This window comes from Entelurus aequoreus, linkage group LG10, assembly GCF_033978785.1.
Source record: "Entelurus aequoreus isolate RoL-2023_Sb linkage group LG10, RoL_Eaeq_v1.1, whole genome shotgun sequence".
Lineage (NCBI taxonomy): Eukaryota > Metazoa > Chordata > Actinopteri > Syngnathiformes > Syngnathidae > Entelurus > Entelurus aequoreus.
In genome coordinates, this window is record NC_084740.1 from 31,109,063 (window position 1) to 31,123,061 (window position 13,999).

The window sequence follows — 13,999 nt, forward strand, 5'->3', positions numbered from 1 at the left end:
TTTGTTACGCTAGCTCCTAGCTCCTCTGCTAGCTCCTAGCTCCATAGAACACGCCAATACAATTCAAACACCTGATCAACACACACAATCACTCAGCCCAAAAGACCGTTCACCTAACCCAAGGTTCATAAAGCTTATATATTTTTAAAAAGTTACGTACGTGACGCGCACATACGGTCAAGCTATCAAATGTTTAGCAGCCAAGGCTGCATACTCACGGTACCTGATATTCAGCTGGGAATGACTACAACAGTAAATAAACACAAGACATATATATACTCTATTAGCCACAACACAACCAGGCTTATATTTAATATGCCACAAATTAATCCTGCATAAAAACACCTGCGTGTTTGTTATGCTAGCTCCTAGCTCCTATGCTAGCTCCTAGCTCCATAGAACACGCCAATACAATTCAAACACCTGATCAACACACACAATCACTCAGCCCAAAAGACCGTTCACCTAACCCAAGGTTCATAAAGCTTATATATTTTAAAAAAGTTACGTACATACGCAAAAAAAAGTTGCGCACATACGGTCAAGCGATCAAATGTTTAGAAGCCAAAGCTGCATACTCACAGTAGCACGTCTGCGTCTTTGTCATCCAAATCAAAGTAATCCTGGTAAGAGTCTGTGTTGTCCCAGTTCTCTACAGGCGTCTGTGTATCGAAGTCAAAAGTCCTCCTGGTTAGAGTCTCTGTTATCCGAGTTCTTCCATCTTGACTGCATCTTTCGGGAATGTAAACAAAGAAGCGCCGGCTGTGTACTGTTGTTGCTGACTACGTTCGAAAAATACGTCCATTTCGCACCGACAACTTTCTTCTTTGCTTGCTCAGCTTCCTTCTCCATAATGCAATGAACATGATTTCAACAGATTCACGAACACAGATGTCCAGAATACTGTGGGATTATTAAATGAAAACAGAGCTTTTTCGTATTGGCTTCAATGTGGAAGGCATACCCGTGTTCGCCGGGCTACGTCACGCGCATACGTCATCCTCAGAGGCGTTTCGAACCGGAAGTTTAGCGGCAAATTTAAAATGTAACTTTATAAGTTAACCCGGCCGTATTGGCATGTGTTATAATGTTAAGATTTCATCATTGATATATAAACTATCAGACTGCGTGGTCGGTAGTAGTGGGTTTCAGTAGGCCTTTAAATAAATTGCCAGAAGTAGCCAATTTGCTCAATTTACCTTTAACTCTGTTATTATTAATAATTAATGATATTTATCTTTTTAGAAACACTGATCATCTTAATGATTTCTCACAATAAATATATATAGAAACAGATAAATATCAATATGCAACACTTTATTTTTATATTTTCTCTAAGTGCACATTTTTCAAATTGAACATTTTCAAATGATCACTTCTAAGACAGTCTTGTGAAATCACAATATCCCATTTTAACTAGCTAGCCACTAACATTTTTTTAACAAATCCTGAATTACTTTGCACCATGTTTGTACAAATAATAACTCATGTAAAATACAAAAGTAAACTCTCAAACTTTTAAATCATGTCACACTTTGAACTGGACACCAAATCTGTTATCTGTTTCTTTGTCAGTTAGTGGGAAGCCTGCCATTGCACACTGTTAACTAGTGTGTTGTACTCTGGTGTGTAACTTGACACTGCAACTCTGAGTGAGTCTTGCAGATGTGCATCAGTGAGGCGTGTTCTGTGTTTGTTCTTGATGAAGTTCATGTCAGAAAAGGCTGATTTACAAAGATAAGTTTTTTCGTCATTGTTTGCGGAACCTTCTTAATCTTTTGGACATATTTTCACAGCAATCTGGCCTTAAGCTTAATTATGATGAATGTAAAATGTTAAGGATCGGAAATCTAAAGGGAACGTCCTTTCGAATGGAATGCAAAGTGCCTGTTTTGTGGACAGATGGACCAGTTAACATACTTGGTGTTGTTGTCCCAGAAAATCTGGAAGATCAAGGCTCAGTAAATTATGATAATCGACTAAGAAAGCTGGACAAAATTATGCAATTATGGAAAGGGAAATCCCTAACCTTGTATGGTAAAATGTCTATTGCCAACTCGGTAATTATTCCTCAATTTATTTATTTGTTTTTGTCATTACCAGCTCCATCACAAAACTTTTTTAAGATTTATGAGCGGAGGGTCTTCGATTTTGTCTGGAACGGAAAACCAGAAAAGATTAAAAGAAAGGTTTTGTACAAAGAGTATGAATATGGGGGCCTGAAACTTCTCAACCTTGAAGCTATGTGTCTGTCTTTAAAAGCATCAATTGTTCCAAAGATGTATTTAAACATTGAGTGGTACACAAATGTCCTGTTGGACAAAGAACATGTACTGTATCAAAAGAAATTGTATCCTTTTTTACAAGTGATCCCCTCCCAGAGAGTCTGCTGGGAAACGTGGCGGGGTTCATAAAGGAAACAATCCACTCATAGTGGTGTTTTCAATTTTATGTGCCAGAAAAAAGAGACGATATTTTGCAGCAGTTAATATGGATGAACTCTAATATTGTAAAGCCTTTCTTTTGGAAAAATATGTTTGAAAGATGAATCATTTTTGTCAATGATATTATCAATGAGAATGGTAAAATTATGAAGTATGATGAATTTAGAGCTATGTATGGTGATGCTTGCTCAAGCTTTTCATTTTATCAACTAACTGGAGTAATTGGGAAAATATGGAAACAAATAATTAATTATGGAACTACTAAAATATTACTTTGTAAACCTCTAATAAGAAATTCCAGTTGGCAAAAAGGAACTAAAATAAATAGAAAAATATATAATTTTTATTTAATAAAGAAATCTTTGAAGGCTGCCTCATACAACACAAATGGAAAATGGGAGGACTTTTTTGACTGCCCGTTGCCATGGGATGCCATATTCAAACTAATCTATAAAATCACAATCGATGTGCAAAATCGTTATTTTCAAATAAAAATTATTTATAACTTCTTACCCACAGGGAAAATGTTAAAATTATGGAATATGACAGAGTCAGATGATTGCCGATTTTGTTGTCAGGAGCCTGAATCCACCCTGCATTTGTTTTGGTATTGTCATATTGTGTCTTTGTTTTGGGTGGAAGTTGAAAAAATGTGTTTAAGGATTGGTTTGTTTATCAAGCTTAATGTGGTTTCTGTTATTTTAGGAGAGTTCATTGACAATCATGATTTAGTCAATTTAATTATAGTACTCGGTAAAATGTTTATTTTTAAGGCCAAAAACAGATATTCACTTAGTATTACTTTCTTTAAAACATGTATTCAGTATTTTCTAACTTTAGAAAGTTACATGGTTGAAAACGATAATGATGCCAAAAAACATTAAAAAAAAGATGAGAAGTCCTCAAAGGCTTATTTTGAAAGTATAATTATGTTTATAGATTATATGATATCTGTTGTTGTGTTCCCTAATTTGAGTGACCTAGACATAATCCGGACTGTACATAAATGCTTATTTTGAAAATGTAATTTTGTTTATAAATTATATGCAATCTGTTGTGTTCCCTAATTTTTTTCTGTGTACATGAATGAAGGTGTGTGTTGCTGAGTCCGACTTGGACATTATCTGGACTGGGCCTGGTTTAAAAAACCCTTTAAACAAATCTAATTTCATTGACAACCTGGTCTGTTGAAGATAAGGCCCTTTTTTTAAAAATAAAATAAAATAAGATAAATAAATAAAAAACATTTTCTTGGATAAAAAAGAAAGTAAAACAATATAAAAATAATTACATAAAAAATAGTAATTAATGAAAATGTTAGTGGACCAGCAGCCTATACAATCATGTGTGCTTCAGGGACTGTGTCCCTTGCAGATGTGTTGTCTATGTTGTGGGAACCAGAATATTGGTAGCAGAAAGAAATAACCCCTTTTGTGTGAGTGGGTGTGGATGAGTGTGCATGGGGGAGGTTGTTTGGGTTGATGCACTGATTGAAAGTGTATCTTGTGTTTTTTTCTATGTAGATTTAATTTAAAAAAAACAAACAAAAAAAACAATTTTTTATTTTTTTATTTTTTTTTAGAACAGGCCCGCGGGCGACTCATCTGGTCCTTACGGGCGACCTGGTGCCCGCGGGCACCGCGTTGGTGACCCCTGTCCTAGTGGATCCACATAACAGTGAGATTCCAGTCCATAGTGGGGCCAGCAGGAGACCATCCCGAGCAGAGACAGGTCAGTAGCGCAGAGACGTCCCCAACATAAAGTCCTGGCAAAGGTAATAATCTAAGGATAAATGAAATGAAATTTGTTTTCTTTGTCTCGCTTCCAAACAGGCTGTAAGAGGAACAGAGTGAACCCTCTGGTCAGTCATCCCCTGTTCCTGTCTCTGTGGGTGGAGGCGGGGAGAATAGAATACACACACACACACACACACACACACACACACACACACACACACACACACACACACACACACACACACACACACACACACACAGAGAGAAGTTCAGTCTCGTAATGTAACGTTGTAGAAATGATCCGGTTCACCCCCAAAATAATAATAATAATAATAATACCTGGGATTTATATAGCGCTTTTCTAAGTACCCAAAGTCGCTTTACATGTTAAAAACCCATCATTCATTCACACCTGGTGGTGGTAAGCTACTTTCATAGCCACAGCTGCCCTGGGGTAGACTGACGGAAGCGTGGCTGCCAATTTTTGCCTACGGCCCCTCCGATCACCACCTATCATTCATTCACCGGTGTGAGCGGCACCGGGGGAAAGGGTGAAGTGTCCTGCCCAAGGACACAACGGCATGGTAAGAGGCGGGGAGCGAACCTGCAACCCTCAGGTTTCTGACACGGGCGCTCAACCCACTACACCATGCCGAACCACTTGTTCCTTGTGCCATTTCTGACATTTCCTGAAAGTTTGGTGAACATCCGCTTGTTGCTAACTAATTGACAGACAAACCTCAGTGATCACAGATCACCTGGCAGAGATAATAATAAAAAAAAAAAAAGTCACATTTTTTCTTCAGTTTGCTAATTATTTTCTTTGCCAAGTATAAACAGGTGTTGTTTTTGATTGGAGTTTTGTTCAGTTAGCAGGGACGCGCAAAAACTACACTAGCGATTTCCGTGACACTTTGTGGTCGACTCACAAATAAAATTGGACGCTAACATGAATAAACAATTTAAAGTATGCAATTAGAGATGTCCGATAATAGCTTTTTTACCGATATCCGATATTCGGATATTGTCCAACTCTTAATTACCGATTCCGATATCAACCAATACCGATATAAACAGTCTTGGAATTAACACATTATTATGCCTAATTTTGTTGTGATGCCCCGCTGGATGCATTAAACCAGGGGTGGGCAATTAATTTTTACCGGGGGCCGCATGAGCTACCCGAGCACTGCTGGAGGGCCACATCGACAATATTTCAATTACATTTTGCTCAATATTATTTTTGATATATACCGTAAGATAAATAATAATAATAATAATAATAATAATAATAATAATAATAATAATAGTAATACTTCAACATAGTGTGTGTAACAGCATTCCATGACTAATATATATAAATTAACATTAATAATAAATGACAGTAAAATAAGCACACGTATGACTGAGGAGTCATAGTGTAACTTTGTGTGGTGTTTGAGTTGTCCGACTTTTTGTGTGGCCTTAAACGCACCAGTGGTTTAGTGCTATGCGTGTTGGTGACAGATGACAAGTTGGTTTTGGCCTGGTTTGTACGGCAGAAAATGACTAGTTTTTCGAGATAGAATTGTTTTACTCATGTTTTTGGTGTGGTTATGTCCGAATATAAACAGTTTTGTTCAATAAAGTGATCGATATAATTCCTGTCCTCGAAGCATCTCGATAGACATTACAATAATTGAACGGTGTTCAATTGAACGGTGTTGACGAACACCGTTAGGGCCGCTTGTTGTCACTGTCACTCAAAGTTGCATTGCAAAATTCCATAGAATAAATATGTTTATTTTGTTTAGAATTCAGATGGGATTTGATTTGGTGCGCGGCATATATACTTGCTGCGCGCAGCGGACGCTTGAGCAGTGCGCAATTGCGCAGGCACGCACCTTAGGTGAGGGGACGTTGCTTTGCAGTTCATGTGTTGTTGAAAACACGGCATTCCTCATCAACTTTTCTCTTTTTGGCGTCTCGGGTGTAAACCGTGCATCACTTGTCGCTGCATGTGCACCTTCACTCGCAGGTTACACACGGACACACGCCCATAAATAATACTTTTCAAAATAAAAGCAGCACAGTTGTATTGCGCGCAGGACATAGATGTTTTTTCAACTTTATTTTGTAATTGCAGTTGTTCACATTCACTCACAATCACGCATACGTCCACACGGAAGTAATACAAATAACGATTTTCAAAACAAAAGCAGCACCGTTGTATTGCACACTCGACATAGATACTTTTTTAAATGTATTTTGTAATTTATAATTGGCCTCACGCGGGCCGGACAGGGACGCACAAAGGGCCGGATGCGGCCCACGGGCCGCAGAATGCCCAGGTCTGCATTAAACAATGTAACAAGGTTTTCCAAAATAAATCAACTCAAGTTATGGAAAAAAATGCCAACATGGCACTGCCATATTTATTATTGAAGCCACAAAGTGCATTATTTTTTTTTAACATGCCTCAAAACAGCAGCTTGGAATTTGGGACATGCTCTCCCTGAGAGAGCATGAGGAGGTTGAGGTGGGTGGGGTTGTGTGGGGGCGTAGGGGGTAGTGGGGGGTGTATATTGTAGCGTCCCGGAAGAGTTAGTGCTGCAAAGGGTTCTGGGTATTTGTTCTGTTGTGTTTATGTTGTGTTACGGTGCGGATGTTCTCCCGAAATGTGTTTGTCATTCTTGTTTGGTGTGGGTTCACATTGTGGCGCATATTTGTAACAGTGTTAAAGTTGTTTATACGACCATACTCAGTCTGACCTGTATGGCTGTTGACTAAGTATGCATTGCATTCACTTGTGTGTGTGAAAAGCCGTAGATATTATGTGATTGGGCCGGCGCGCAAAGGCAGTGCCTTTAAGGTTTATTGGCGCTCTGTACTTCTCCCTACGTCCGTGTACATAGCGGCGTTTTAAGAAGTCATAAATTTTACTTTTTGAAACCGATACCGATAATTTCCGATATTACATTTTAAAGCATTTATCGGCCGATAATATGGGCAGTCCGATATTATCGGACATCTCTATATGCAATACATATTGTGGTTTCTCCAGCAAAGGGTTAAAATGGTCAGGGTGCCTGTGTAGGTGTGGGCGTATACAAGGCTAATATGCTAATTCCAAGAAAATACATTGTTTAATATCAACACATTATGCATCTTGATATGTCCTAAGTCTTTCAGAGTTGTTTTTTTAATTATTTTTTTTATAAAGGTCCAATGATCTTTAAAACAATATTGTGCCACTTAAAATATATACACTTTGTGTTTTGTTGGTTCCCATCGCACCAAATGCTAAGTTCAGAGCTTTATTAGCGCTGTTAAACTGTGGTTATTTTATCGTAGATTGCTTGTGTCCGCTGGTGCATTTAAGAATTTACTTCTGATTGCTTTTTACAAGAAAGGCTGATGTCCTCTAATTGAATGCAAACTAACTAAATAAACATCTTAAGGACAGACCTCCACGCTCTCCCGGGGTCTGTTTCCTCATCCTGAAAATGCAACTGAGGATTGTTACTTTTACAAGGAGAAAGGAATGTGCTACTATCTCACATCAACGTTTTTTTTTTTTTTTTTTTACATTGTTATCTTGTTTAATTTGTACTTTTAAAAATGCAGTGTAGTTTTTGCATGCCACCTGCCTGGACAAAATGCACCTGGTAGCCAAACAGGAACATTACAATGTGTTTATTCAACTTTGCACTTGCTGTAAGACTGAAAGACCAAGCTGATGTTTTTATTCTCAGAAAAAGTCCCATATTATAGTTTTTTATCCCAACAATTGTAAATCTCAGAGTGTCCACAAAACATTTTTTTGAATTGCATGTCTTTGACTGTAATTTACATTACATACCCACCACAGTGGCGAGTACAAGAGAGAGAGAGGGAGAGGCCGGAGAGAGAGGCAAGACGTGTGTCTCTGAGCTTCTGGAGGATTCCAGGCTGAAACTGAAAAAAAACTACATTCAAAGTGGAATAACCCTGGATATTTCTACAAGGATTTAAAGAGGATTATACCAATTGTATCTTTTTCCACACCACACATCCGGAATCTGGAACTAAGGCCATGTCTACACTAAGTCGTTTAACCCCTAAACGAATAATTATTTAGCCTAAGCCCCGTGTCAGCCACACTAAACCAGCGTTTAAGGTCCCCCTCCTTGGACAAATTTTTACACGGGTAAGTCAGCCGTGTATTCCTTGAATCTCCGGCACTTAGCTTTGTATGGACTCATTGATCGTTTACAAACTGAGTTTGGAGAGGAAGTGACGGCAGAAGATTTGATTAATTTATGATGGCTCAGGAGTGATTCACTACAATAGGGCCCCACAGCACACTGGATTCCAGTTAATTGAAATACCACAACACTAAATATTGTTCAGATAAGTTACATTTAAGAACTTGCACACAATGCAACACTGGAGATGCACATTTTCCGTGCATGCATACTAGGTCGCGTTGCGCCGGCGGACGGAGGGGGGCGGAGTTCTTAAACGGTGGCATTGTTGTGTGTGGACACGGATAAGTTTAGGTGTGATTTACCCTGGATAACCTTAGTGTAAACGGGGCCTAAGGCTTGTTTTTGGGACAAAACTACCTGAAAGGACTTAACGAAGGACACACAGGGACAGACTCAAGGATTAATTCATCACTGGTTCTTTACTGGGGTTAAAACCTGAAAACCTAAAACCTACCACTGGACTGAGATATGCCTGAGATAGCTGATTTCTACAATTTCAGAATGTGCTCGTTCTATTTTTAAACAAAGAAAACAATCTGAAGTTGTCTTTAATTTTTAAGTTATTGTGCCGTGATTTTACCAGTCCGTCCCACTTGGGAGTAGATTTTTCTCCATGTGGCTCCCGATCGAAAATTAGTTGCTGAAAAAGATAGTTGGCAAAGCTCCAGACTTTAAGATGTGTAGTGAAGCCTGTTCTTTTACAAGGCTGTCCTCTATGACTTTTTTCTTCATAGTGTCCTTTTCCTTAGCATCTTTGTTGGCTAAAGACTAGCTTCTTCTTTTTTTTTCTCTTTTCTACATGTCCAATCTAGAAAGCAGCGATAACCTTGTCGTCACTTTCAGCCATCAGGGACATTTTTTAAGACTTGGCATAGCTCCTCCCAAGAGGACCTGACATGAGAGAAGGTGCTTTTATTGCTGGCTTCTTATAAGATTGAGTGTTTTAAGTATGTTTGGATGCATTTGTTGTGTCTTTAAGAAGGGCCCCTCAAATGCTGACTACATTGACATTTCAAAGACCTGGCCTGACCTAAAAATGAGGACAGGTGAAAATTCCGCCAAAACCAGGTTTTAGGCTTATCAGCACCTTTTGGAACGCCCACTTTTAGCTTTTAAAGGCCTACTGAAATGAATTTTTTAAATTTAAACGGGGATAGCAGATCCATTCTATGTGTCATACTTGATCATTTCGCGATATTGCCATATTTTTGCTGAAAAGATTTAGTAGAAAACCACGACGATAAAGTTCGCAACTTTTGGTCGCTGATAAAAAAAAGCCTTGCCCCTACCGGAAGTAGCGTGACGTCACAAGCTGGAGTGCTGCTCACATTTCCCTATTGTTTACACCAGCAGCGAGAGAGATTCGGACAGAGAAAGCGACGATTACCCCATTAATTTGAGCGAGGATGAAAGATTTGTGGATGAGGAAAGTGAGAGTGAAGGACTAGAGTGCAGTGCAGGGCGTATCTTTTTTCGCTCTGACCGTAACTTAGGTACAAGGGTTCATTGTATTCCACACTTTCTCCTTTTTCTATTGTGGATCACGGATTTGTATTTTAAACCACCTCGGATACTATATCCTCTTGAAAATGAGAGTCGAGAACGCGAAATGGACATTCACAGTGACTTTTATCTCCACGACAATACATCGGCGAAACACTTTAGCTACGGAGCTAATGTGATAGCATCGGGCTCAAATGCAGATATAAGCAAAAGAAACAAACCCCTGACTGGAAGGATAGACAGAAAATCAACAATACTATTAAACCCTGGACTTGTAAATACACGGTTAATGCTTTCCAGCTTGGCGAAGATTAACAATGCTGTTGCTAACGACGCCATTGAAGCTAACTTAGCAACCGGACCTCACAGAGCTATGATAAAAACATTAGCGCTCCACCTACGCCAGCCAGCCCTCATCTGCTCATCAACACCCGTGCTCACCTGCGTTCCAGCGATCGATGGAAGGACGAAGGACTTCACCCGATCATCCGTGCGGTCGGCGGCTAGCGTCGGCTAGCGCGTCTGCTATCCAAGTAAGTCCTCCTGGTTGTGTTGCTACAGCCAGCCCCTAATACACCGATCCCACCTACAACTTTCTTCTTTGCAGTCTTCATTGTTCATTAAACAAATTGCAAAAGATTCACCAACACAGATGTCCAGAATACTGTGGAATTTTGTGATGAAAACAGAGCTTTTTTGTATTGGATGCAAAGGTGTACCAATACTTCCGTTTAACTAGTGACGTCACTCGCATAAGTCATCATACAAAGACGTTTTCAACCGGAAGTTTAGCGGGAAATTTAAAATTGCACTTTATAAGTTAACCCGACCGTATTGGCATGTGTTGCAATGTTAAGATTTCATCATTGATAAATAAACTATCAGACTGCGTGGTCGATAGTAGTGGGTTTCAGTAGGCCTTTAAATGTGTTCAAGCCTGTATCAGCCTGCCGGCCTCACCTACAAAAGACTGGAGGCTATTTCACATAGCGTAGTCTGTGTTCTGGTAGCATTTTCAATTTGAAGGAATGATCAAGTATGGCTGGATGTTTGTTGCAGGTTGTAGCAATACAAGTAAAGAAGGGGTCAGCCTGCAGACATTTCCAAATGATGGGAATATGAGGAAATATGAGGCAACGGACGTACCAAGTGAGAGGAGTGCAATTTGTAGTGGTCATTTTAGTGATTTTGACTTCAAAGAAGAAGGGTTTTGGAAGTTTGGATAGAATAAATCTAAAAGACTTAAGTCAAATATGATCCTGAAAATCAGGAGCACCACTGAGGAGAGACATTCTAAGTCTGAACCTACAGAAAAGCAGACCGGGGGCACAAAAACGAGAGAAAAAGAAGGTAAACCGCTAGTGTTCTATTTTGTGTCCGCTTCTACTGATGTTTTCCTCAAGATGCTGAAAGAGCATGAACAGCTAGGGTGTCTATGGAAGAGGAGGAAAGTCCGGAAATGGCGATTCTTTTATATTTATTTTTCGATCATCATCAGTTTTGAAGTAAAAACGGCGACGAAAACAAAATAATAGTTTTACATGCCTTCATCTCATTTTGCACTGTAATGGGTTCTAGTTCTGTGGATGACGTCACACCAAGAGGGGGCGCCATATCCAGTCTGGCGATGGAAAGGGGGCGTTCCAAGTACAGTTAGTTATGTACTCATTACTTAAAAACTAATTGATATTATAGAAAATGACTGCGGGGTTAATTTTCAGGAGCAAATAAACACATATGGAAAACTTGTCAGGGAAATGTTGGCTCATCTGGACACTAAGAATCCTTTAACACAGGGGTGTCGAACTCATTTTAGATGGGGGGCCACATGGAGAAAAATCTACTCCCAAGTGGGCCGGACTGGTAAAATCACGGCACAATAACTTAAAAATCAAGACAACTTCAGATTGTTTTTTCTGTTTGAAAATAGAACAAGCACATTCTGAAATTGTACAAATCATAATGTTTTTTTAATTTTATTTTTTACACTTACATGTTGCGGTAAATAGTATTCTATCTTTATTTGTCGTTATTTATACTTTCTGAAAAAATTGTGATAATGTTCATCAGTCAACTCATTGGTGTTAATTTTCTATCTATCAAGATAAAAAATGTGTTTATGTAATTTGCTCATTTTCCTCGACGTGGTTTATTTTAAAGTTAAAGTACCAATGATTGTCACACACACACTAGGTGTGGTGAAATGTATCCTCTGCATTTGACCCATCACCTTGTTCACCCCCTGGGAGGTGAGGGGAGCAGTGGGCAGCAGCGGTGCCACGCCCGGGAATCATTTTTGGTGATTTAACCCCCAATTCCAACCCTTGATGCTCAGTGCCAAGCAGGGAGGTAAAGGGTTCCATTTTTATAGTCTTTTTTTTAACATATGTAGCATCATCTACATAGATACAAATAATTGCTATTGTGACATCTAGTGGACACATTTAGAACAGCGGTTTCTTTCATTCAAAAATTTTGGCTAATTTTTATACTTAGCAAACTCATCCCGCGGGCTGGATAAAACATGCCGTACGTTTGACACCCCTGCTTCAACATACAATGTGGCTAACCTTGGATTAGCCTGTTTTAAAGGACAGTTTTTCTCAAGCTGCTGGCCCCACTTTAAAGAAAATGCTGCACAGAGCACAGACAGTTAATGAATGGATTTATTAGTGACCTTTTTGCATGTATTGACGTTACAGAGGTTGGCAACACTCACCCACAGTCAGAACTGGATCATGGCATCACTGGTGATGCACAGCAGGGATGTTGGGTGAGTTATGTAGCAGCGACAGTCTCCATCACATTTTCCTCCTTTTCTGCCTTCACACTGAAAGGCCACTTCCTGTCCACATCTGTAGGATAAAAGGCATTTTATTGGCTTTCATTGTTTCATTGTTTGTTCATTGTTTCACTGTTTATTGCTTGTTTTCAGAATAAAATACTAATTTCTATCTTAAAAGTCCTGCTAATTTTGAGTCTTATTTTTAATTCTTAATTTAGGATGTCTTATCAAGTAAAATTAACTACCTGCATGGAGAGACAATTTCACTAGATTTTAGGGTTTTTCTCCTAAAATCTAGTCTTTGTACCCTATAATTATAATATATGAGCTTTACTTTTCTAGCAGATATAACCCACTTTTCTCAGATTTAGCACATTTTTAGCACTTTTAAGTTTAAATTAAATGTTAACTCTAAAGGGTTGGAGTTGGGGGTTAAATCACCAAAATGATTCCCGGGCGCGGCGCCGCTGCTGCCCACTGCTCCCCAAGGGGATGGGTCAAATGCAGAGGACAAATTTCACCACATCTAGTGTGTGTGTGACAATCATTGGTACTTTAATCTTTAATTTAATCTTTAAATATTATATCTGATGTTAAATCCAAACCTACATGTTAAAACTAAACCTAAATGTGAGAGCTAAATGTTAAAAAAAAAAAAAAAAGATTTAATAGATTTAGATGACAAATGTTGGGTTAGATTAAACATTTAGGTTTATGTTTAACATTTAGCGCTCACATTTACATTTAAGATTTATATTAAACATTAAGGTTTAGATTTACCATTTAGGTTTAGATTTAACATTTAGCGCTCACATTTAACATTTAGCCCTCATATTTAGATTTGGATTTAAACATTTAGGTTTAGATTTAACATATATGTTTAAATTTAAGATTTAGGTTTAGATTTAACATTTGGGTTTAGATTCAACATTTAGTGCTCATATTTATATTTATTTAACATATATGTTTAGATTTAAGATTTAGGTTTAGATTTAACAATTGGGTTTAGATTTAACATTTAGCGGTCATATTTATATTTATATAAATATGTCATATTTATATTTATATAAATATGTCATATTTATATTTATGTAAATATGTCATATTTATATTTATATAAATGTGAGGGTGAAACCCATTATCTTAGATGAGTCACTAGAGAAACGCGCTATATAAATATAATTCACTTCACATTGTTTGGTTTGGACCTCCAAATTGTATTTTAACTCCACCCTCGCCATTTGGCTGTTTGATCTTTGTCATCCTTTATTCAACTTATGTGTCCTGTTATTATAGAGGAAA

At 38.3% G+C, this 13,999-nt stretch overlaps 1 protein-coding gene across 5 annotated transcripts in view; it reads right to left on the minus strand.

Moving 5' to 3' along the window:
• LOC133658456 (galactosylgalactosylxylosylprotein 3-beta-glucuronosyltransferase 1) overlaps positions 1-13,999 on the minus strand; it is a 247,311-nt gene that overhangs the window by 55,317 nt on the left and 177,995 nt on the right. For 4 of the 5 annotated variants that reach the window (XM_062060531.1, XM_062060530.1, XM_062060527.1 and 1 more), the window contains one exon: positions 12,632-12,767. The gene's annotated coding sequence lies outside the window, so the exon portion shown is untranslated. Of the gene's footprint in view, positions 1-8,021; positions 8,117-12,631; positions 12,768-13,999 lie in introns of all 5 variants that reach the window. The other variant, XM_062060528.1, reaches the window with a different exon arrangement.